A 9,333-nucleotide genomic window follows, 5' to 3' on the forward strand; every position below is an offset into this window, starting at 1 on the left:
CTTCAATATCTTTTCTCGGGTTTGCAACAAGATGATTGAAGAAGGATGATATAGTTTCCTTGGAGATTCTCAATCATCTTATAGATGGAAACAGCTTCTTTATGTATTATAGCAAGTCAAGTTTAAACATTTCTCAAACATGCAGCCAAATGGATGACTTGTTCTGAAATGGGAAAACTAAGAAAAAGGAAGCCATTCTAAGTGAAATTTTACACCATTGAAATGCAGTGAGAGAGATTCAGGTAATACAGACGATACATTAACATGCCGCCAAAATTAGTTAGCAATGGCTGTGAAGAAAGGATACGACTAGGGGATGTAGACGATGACGTCCTCTCTGACATCAATTTAATTTCACTAGCAATGCCTCTTATCTCTTCTTTTTTTCTTACACGTCCACACTGTTGGCACACAAATCCTTGTTTCTCTGCATACGCAAGGAAAACCATGTGAAAAACTTAAGCTATTCAATAAAAGTGCCGATCTCGATCCACATACCAGAGTCACGGAGCAGGAAACCAGAGCATCTGTCATCTTCACATCTGTAGCCTTCCAAAATTGCACTTTCTTTGATATCATCAGGTTGCCCCTTAACAATTAATTTACATTTGTTAACCCAAACAGTTAAAAAAATGCACATTCTCACAAGTCGACAGAAAAGATGCAACACGAGCAATCACAATCAAACCCTTAATGTAGAAAGTTACCAATTTGGCACAGCGAGGGCATGCACAAGCAAAGTGGTATTGTTCTCTAAGAGACTTCAGTCTAATCGTAGTGCTTCCAGCAGTTTCTATATAGTTTATCAAGACCTTGCAGAAAAATTATTTCTGGTCAACATGATAGAATGAAGTATGAGCATGACATTGCTCGATGCCCCAAAGTATATCATACAGAGGTATAATCATCAAAGCAATCTTCTACACCATGATATGTTGGAGTAATGGGAAAGGAAAACACAAAATATATCTCAAAACAAACAGCCTCATAATTCTGATTCATTATTATCCTACAACAAGAAGGTTGTGAACAGGCAATTTGACCAGATTTATGTGAATTAGTGCTACATAACCCACGATAAGCAATTAAATGCTTATATCGATACACTGACTGGAGCATTGCAGCTGGTTTGGTGTAGAGGTTTAGGTTCAGGGTCTTAAAGTCACCATCACTTAAAGTTCAGTGGTTGAAAGTTTCAGCACTCATTTCGCAGCTTCATCCAGCAACCTTTAGTTAGGCAATGATGATGAAAAGAAGGTAAGAGATACCACAGCTAATTAACATCAATTGGCTGGAAGGGTGGCTTCTCTTTATCAATCCATTGGAGAAGCACGATCCACTAACAAGAATCTGCTGATCAAACTCAATAGTGAAATGCACACTGAATACCTTTCATCTGGGAAAACATTTACAATTCCTTTTTTCCAACCTTAATTCTTCTGAAAGCTTATCATGGCGTCCAGCATTTGTTTCAGTTCCACAACATATTCAATAAAATTCTGCTGGATTGTACTATCAAATTTTGGACTCAAAATGTCCAAAGCATAAAATTTTCTATTGTAGAAGGTCCAAGTCGAGATTCCACATCGAGGCTTTGCATCTACAAAACCATGAACCATGTTTGACGACTGATCAAAAGCAGTAATTTTTCCTGAAACAAATTTTTTTAAATATTCCTAAATTAGATAAGATATAGCTGAGTGCCAAGAATTCCCCATTAATCTATAAAAGATCACAGATTTCTGCAGCCTGACATCTGAAATTTCGTGCAGCATAATATAATTCAACATTAAATTATTGGGAGTTGGACAGACTAGAAGACGCATAAGCAATGGTCATCACCATGTTGGAATACTGGAAACGAAGTTTTCCGTCATTATTCCTGGATGTCATGTTAAAGTTCTGTTGAAAAGATGCAACACGAGCAATCACAATGAAACTCTTAATGTAGAAGGTGTTGACACCTAAATTTTGATTAGGTTTTTTTAAATTAGGCCTTAGTCTCTTTCAATTTTTGTTTTTTCTTCGGACAATAATAAATAATAAAAACAACAAAAAAATAGTAAAAACAAACAAAAACAAAAAGAAAAACAAAAGCCCAGCCCCTCTCCTCTTTTCTTTTCCTTCACACAGGTCCGCGAGGCTCATCCGCGACCTAACCCGGCCCGGCCCCCTCTTTCCCTTTGTCTTCTTCCGTCTCTGCAAGACACACGCGGCGACGAAGACGCGCTCAAGCACAACCTACAACAGAGAGAGGAGCGTAGGCCGGTGGCTGAGAGGACGCAACATTGAAGGCGAGCTTGCCTCCGTGGAAGGGGGAAGATTTGACGCCGGTTCAGCCGCACCTAGGGCTGGTCGGCGTGCGAGGGCCGACGGCCGAACCTCCGTCGACCGGCCTCCTCCTTGCCTATAAATAGAGGAGCACCTCCGTTGACGAAAACACATCGCGAGCTCCGAGATCTTCCCACTGAGAGACTTCGGGGGAGGAATCGAAGAGCGAGCGAGAGAGGCGGAGCTTAAACGACCTCCCACCGAGAGACATCGGGGGAGGCCGCCGACGAGCGAACCTGCAGAGAGAGAGGGAGATCGAGTCGCAGTCCTTGGACACCCCCACTGAGAGACTTCAAGGGGGTCCGAGGACTCGCGGTCGCGGATCTGAGCCTCGCCGAAGGAGAAAGCAGAGATCCAAGGGAGAGAGAGGGTAACCCGGCGCCGAATATGGTCAGATCTGACCGTCCAGGATCCACCATCGCCGTCGTTGTCCACCGCGGTTGTCGCCGTCAGTCTGTCCTTGCCTTTGTTGCCGTCGCTTGTCTCCACCGTTGCTGCCTTCGATCGATCTAGCATCGTCGTCGTCGCCGCCCTTGTTCGAGGAAAGGTAAAAAGCCGCTTCTTTGTCACCCTTGCCGTTCATCGCAACTGTTTTCCGCTGACCTAGCCACCATCGCCATCGCCGTTGTCGCCCTCGTCGTTGCCGTCGCCACCGTAGTCGCCGTCGCCGCCGTAACGCCTCGGTTCCCGTCCTCTACGCCGTGGATTCGCAAACCCTAGGGTTTGCGATTTCCCGTCACGATTCGGGTCGGTTCGGGTAGGGTTTTTGTAGGGGAGCCGGGTTGTGGAGCGGGTTGTCGGAGCGGTCGTCGGGCGGGCCGGTGTCCCCGAACGCTCGGCCACGACGCCGTTTTTTTTAAAAAAAAAATTTTGAGCCCGGCCCGAGTTAGACCCAACCGCGGATCCGACTCGGGTCGGCTTTTTAAGTTTTATTTTAAATAATATTTTAAATAAATAATAAATAATTTATTTAAAAAAAAAATAAAAAATGATTTATTTTCAAAAAATATTTTTAAAAATGTTTAAAATGTTTTATTTTCCAAAAAAAATTGAGAAAAATAAAAAATAATTTATTTTCCAAAAATTTGAAAAATATTAAAAAGTATTTTATTTTCCAAAAAATTAAAAAAAAATCAAAATATTCCATATTTTCCAAAAATGCCAAAAATCCAAAAAAGCCAAAAATTCATGAAAAAGTCCAAAAATTCAGAAAAAGCCAAAAAGACTTGTATTTTTCCAAAATACCAAAAATCAAAAAAAAAAAAATCCATTTTATGTCAATTTTTTTTTAGAAAAAGACCTAAAAAATGTTTTTCCTCCCCACAAGTGCATGGAAAATCCCTCAAACATCCAAAACACCTCGGGATTTAAATAAGATTAGGTACCGAAAGGGCATTAGTGATTAATTAGTGTAATCAAGTCCCCGATTCTAATTTCTCTGTTGCGCAGAGTGAGTATTTCTTCCGATACTTCACTTGGTTTCTAATCAACCCACCCCAAATCGATTAGTGGCGACTCCATTTTAAAAATTAATTTACAGGTTAAAAACTCAGACTATTAAAGTCGTGAATTGGTGGACTTGGGAGAGTCCGAGCATAATTAATTTCAGCCGAGCCATTAGCCTCCTTAGGCGCTCGTACCCGATTGCGGGTGCAGAAAAAAGAGGTCGCGACAGCTTCGCGACTCCGCTGGGGACATTTGAGGACTTAGGCCTTTTTATCTTGTTTAAGCACTTTATTGACTTGTTTTTGTTTTTTTTTTTATTTTATGCAGGTCAGTACCTTAAAGGTTTATTTTAATTTTGGATTGTTTTGTGATTATAAATTGCTATGCATGCTTTAAATGTTTAAGCACTACATGTGGCACACACAACCCGGCCGCCGGACCTGGGTGCCATAGGATATCTAGGATGATGTTAAGAAAGATACGACATCAAACGCGAAACTGCGATGTAGAGGTTGCCTTTTTTTTTCCCGAATTTCTTAGCCGAGGTTAGGAGGGTATACTGCTGACGCGAGACTGCGACGGGCAGATATCCTTTTAATTTCAACAAACCTTCTCAGTTAGAAATTGAGCCGCACATATCATGCGCATGTCTATGTGATTGCCATCAATTTTCTCATGTGAAGTAAGTTTTTATTTCGTGTAAGTTTTTATTTTGTGTACTTTGCAATTTACTTACCTTCTTGTATATATTGATTAGTCCATGATTAGTGTAGGATTTAATATCACGGTCATCTAAATTTGGAAGTAATTGTCATAAAGTTTTTTTTTTAAAGTTAAAAATAAAATTTGCAAAAAATTACTTTCAGTTGATGTTTTTATTCTCAAGCATGTTACAAAATTCTTTTCTGCAAGAATTTTCATTTGCCTCAAAAAAGGGGATAGAAATCTTTTTCAAAATTGTTGCAACTCATGCTTTCTTCGCCTTTTAAATTGAATATCTTTTTAGCTCATGTTAACATGTCGCGTGCCCTTTTTTCAATCCATGTTTAGGAAATCCTCTACCTTTTCATGAATAAACAAAAATAGTAGGATTAGGTCATCATCATGGACCGACTCCCTATCTACGCCTTGTCTTCACACATGCTTGTTTATTCATGGCCAGGTAATCACGGAACGTCAACGTTCACCAGTCCAGACTCGCTCAAAAGCAAGAGCAAGAATGGCTGAAGAAAATGTACCAAGCCGTATTGCGGTCGTAGAAAGCGAAATGAAACAAGTCTTCAATGTGCTTCAACAACTTTCAAAGCAAATAGACTCCATCCAGGGCAAACTCACTCCCGCCTCGGCCTCAATCAAGGTATTGTTGCCACAATCATCTACCAAGGGTGATCAAGGTGGAGATGCCGATGATAACGTGCCCGAATTGGAGGATAATCCACACCCAACCGCAATTAAGAAAGCTAAGCCAGACAGTTTGTCTAAAACTGAGCATGACAGATGTCTCAAAAAGCTTTAGGAGAGACTGAAACAACTGCAAGGCCTCCAAGATCCTACTTTGACGGACCTCGCCATTTATTCTAACGTCAAAATGCCGGAAAAATTCAAAATGCCTAAGTTTGAGAAGTATGATGGCATGACTTGCCCGAGGGCTCATTTGCAAATGTACTTGGTTCGAATGACCTAATACGTTAATAATGCACCATTAATGATCTAGTTGTTCTAATCAAGTCTAGTAGGCCCAGCCCTAAGGTGGTACATCACGAAGAACATGAACCTCCTCGAAACATGGAGCGAAGTGAGTGAGGCATTCCTCAAGCAGTATAAGTTCATAATGGACATTACCCCTTCTCGTGAGGATCTTGAGCGTACCAAAAAGATAAAGCATGAATCGTTCAAAGAATATACTATTAGATGGAGGAATCGCCGCCCAAATCAGTCCCGAACCAACCGATTTCGAACCGAGAAAATGTTTATCAAAACCCTCCCTTACGAGTACCGCAATTGAATGGTAATCATGATCGCCGAATCATTTAATCAACTTATTCCAGTAGGGGAGCAAATCGAGATAGGGTTGAAGGATGGTTGGTTCACTAAACCTGCACCCATGGGCAGGTTCATCATGAAGAAAGATAAAGAACCCCTAGTAGATGTCAATGCGACCTACAATCATTCTCCAACAATTCAGACAAGTGCAAGACAGCAACAGACCACTGGCCGTTAACCGCCCTAGCACTACAACAACAGGAGACAATTCACTTCACTTCCCGGATCTCCATCACAGGTTTTGGCAATCCTCCAGAATAAGAACCTCCTCTTGACTGAGCCAAAGCGACCAAATGCCGAAAACTTCTCCAGCTATGACTCGTCCAAAAAATGCGACTATCACATGGGAGAAGTGGGGCACTCGACTGATGAGTGTTTTGCCCTCAAGAGTCGAATCCAGAACTTGTTAGACACTAAAGCTTTCTCATTCCAGAGCAATTCGCTCCCTGATCACATCGACAAAGTAAATGCGATATTCAGTTCTAAAGACAGTCAGAGCAGAAATGTCGAAGCACATACCGCTGACATTCATCAAGGGCTGGTGAAGGCCAAGTATTATTTAGGCAATGAAGTGCCACCCTTAGCAACAGAGAAAGAAGGCCAGATGACATGACCACCATGTTTGGAGACCTTTTCATGGGCGCCATCAACGAAGGACCGTCAGGGGAAATGGGTGCAGGCCCGCTCAAGTAGAACCCTTTTTAATTTCCTTTCGTATTCCCCTACGTGGGAACTTGTACATCTTTCTTAAGTCTGGCTTGTTTTTATTTTCAACATCAGTTCCGCTTGAGGAACTAACTTTTGAAAACACTTTTCCAAAATGTAAATCCACCTATTAAATAAAGTTGAAAATATTTTGAGAGCATCAGGCGGTATCCCAAACCAGCCCGGTGATGCTATCCAACCATGAAAAAATTATCATCCAAGAAGAATACTGAGGGCTGGGCTTCCTCATGCTTTTTCTCTCCCAAAGACGTATTTTGAAAATAAAAAATATTATATCACTCAAAAACTTTTGTCAAAACAAGATCATAAATTTAAACACATTTGTCTTTCTAACCTTCTCATTTTATGTTTCAGAACATCATCCCCTTTGATTTAGTGTGACAAAAGGTATTTGAAACTAGCACATCGTGTGAACAAACCAAACTCGAGAACACATTTTCAAGAAAGCGGGGGCAAACAAAAAGGAGCATCCCGTTTCAAGAAAAGGGGTAAGTCTTATTCCCTTAACATAATATTGAGAATGACAACCCCTCTCTTCTATTTACAGGATACAAAAGGTGAGACGTAATAGGTACAAGCATACAGTTGAAATCGAAGCATCCATGACATGCCTCACTCCTGCCCAGCTCCATCCTAAGCCAAAGGACTATATTGTCACATGACATGCCTAAATAGCTAGATGTTACAGTTTCAACTTCGACGAGCCCAGAAGCATAAGAAAGAAGTTCCTTCTCTTCCTTTAAAGTGATTACTGTCAACATGGAAGAAAATCTAGATGGTCAAGGCGATCTATAGCCCCACACCCTGGACAATGACTTTGGAATCTAGAAGCTTCACTCCAGATGCATATTCTGCCAAGGAGTAATTGCCATCAGAAAGCTTGAGATTTTGATCTTAGATTCCATAGAAGCTTGAGGTACATGACTTTTGCCCAATGATGCTATAGTTAAAGACAGAAGGAGAAATTCCACAGAAGGAAGGCGTTGAAGATGAATCAACGACTAACAATCATGCATACATGGTCACAAATGAGGAAAGCCAACTGAAGGATACATTGAACTATGCCAAGATAAAGGGTCATCATCGACATTCAAATATCCTTAAGAGCTAGCACAAACAAACTTTGGGGAAGGGTAATTCGGTATCGTTTCCAATACTTCTACTATCTAAACTCGCTTTTGACGTATTTTCCCTATTGACAAGAAACATTGGGAATCAAAAACCAAACTTGATGGTCAATATTGGCCAAGTGAGGTTCATGAGAATGACCCATATCGAATTCACTTGACCTCGTGTAAAGAGACATGACATCCATAAGCTAATTAAAGAGAATAATTAACCTGACGAAGCAAGGGACATAGGACTTTGCGTCCCCCTCTCACTTCAGGTTCACCCAATCATATGCAAACTAGTGAAGGGTAAAGTTGTATCGCTTCCAGTTATTCGACTCTTGAAAGAGTTCATGACTAACGCATTCCCTCTTGTTTGTTGCAGGATCACCTGACTGTCAAAAGCAAGGATAACAAATCAATGAGAAGCACGTCAGACTCTGATAAGCTCTTCCAAGCGAAATGGCTTCCTGATTAATCGCTAAAGCTAATGAAAGAAACCTTTTAGGCCTCAAATGACGTGCAATTTTGGCCCTACTAATTGATCTATCACCACATCTTCTCTTCTACAGGGGCAAAAGCAAAAAAACCCATCAAATCAATGATCAGATCCCCAACATTGACTGATTGTTCGTGTGGGACGACCATCGATACCCATTTGTGAATAACTCGTTTGATGTTCAAAATTCAACACATTTGTAAGTACAATACCACCAAGTAAATACCCCTAAAGCTATTAATAGGGTTTCTTGAGTAAAAACCATTCATTTGTTTTGAGAATACAAACTTTCTCACATTTAAAATGTTGCATGGCTTTTCCAAATGGATTTTGCATGATGATTTTGTCTATCTAAATCACTGATTCCATTGAGAATTATTAGAATAAACAGCTAATTGAAGAATACAAGATTGATCGAACTTGCTGGATAAGGTACGTCAGAATGATGAAAGGCAAGCCATATCCTACACACAGTCCCCCATCTATACACTTGTGAGATAAGTGCAGAAGATTCCATGACTGCATGGTAAAGAGTTTTCTCGCGAATGGTACGATAACCAAAATAGTGAGAGGCATTTCATTGCTCACCCCTTTGAGCCCCATACATTAGTGAAGCTTCTCTCATACCCCCGTCAAGAACCACCCCACTATACACTTGTGAGATAAGTGTAGAAGATTCCATTTGGGCAAATAGGAGGCGAAGCTTTGAGCCCCATACATTAGTGAAGCATCACAAGGTGAGAAGAGAGATAGAAATTTTCTTGCTCGCACTTGCATAAATCTTTGGGTGTTCTTATTGCATATGAATACTCACGTTATTTTAAGTGCCCTAGAATGACGAAGAGCAATTCTTTCTCTATGCACTTGTATTCATTGTACAACCTAATTGAGTCTGTAATTTCACCATCACATGGAGGCAAAACAGAAGTTACTGCCATTTAAGCAGCATAGCCCAGAGCGTTGACTGAAGATGAAGACTCAAGAGTCTAAATAACGGTGCTTCGATTGAACTTGTCTAGATCAATTCCTCAAACAACAAAAATGAAAAAAACTAGGGGCATAAAAAAGCAGTGTACTTGGTAAAAGAAAGGTCAAATGCCCATAAATGAAAAGTTGGGATAAAAAAATAGAAGCATGAAAAAGCAGTGTGCCTAGTAAAAAGTAAGGCCAATGCCCCCA

General features: G+C 40.7%; 1 long non-coding RNA gene across 1 annotated transcript; it reads right to left on the reverse strand.

Annotated features, from left to right (window-relative positions):
- On the reverse strand, positions 1 to 1,892 carry LOC104452732. The gene is made up of 4 exons (XR_005553136.1): positions 708 to 1,892; positions 499 to 589; positions 308 to 427; positions 1 to 97 (listed from the first exon to the last, which is right to left on the reverse strand). It is a non-coding gene; the product is annotated as an uncharacterized LOC104452732 (long non-coding RNA).
- Between the last annotated feature and the right edge of the window lie 7,441 nt (positions 1,893 to 9,333).

The sequence above is a fragment of the Eucalyptus grandis genome, chromosome 7 (genome assembly GCF_016545825.1).
Source record: "Eucalyptus grandis isolate ANBG69807.140 chromosome 7, ASM1654582v1, whole genome shotgun sequence".
Taxonomy (NCBI): Eukaryota; Viridiplantae; Streptophyta; class Magnoliopsida; order Myrtales; family Myrtaceae; genus Eucalyptus; species Eucalyptus grandis.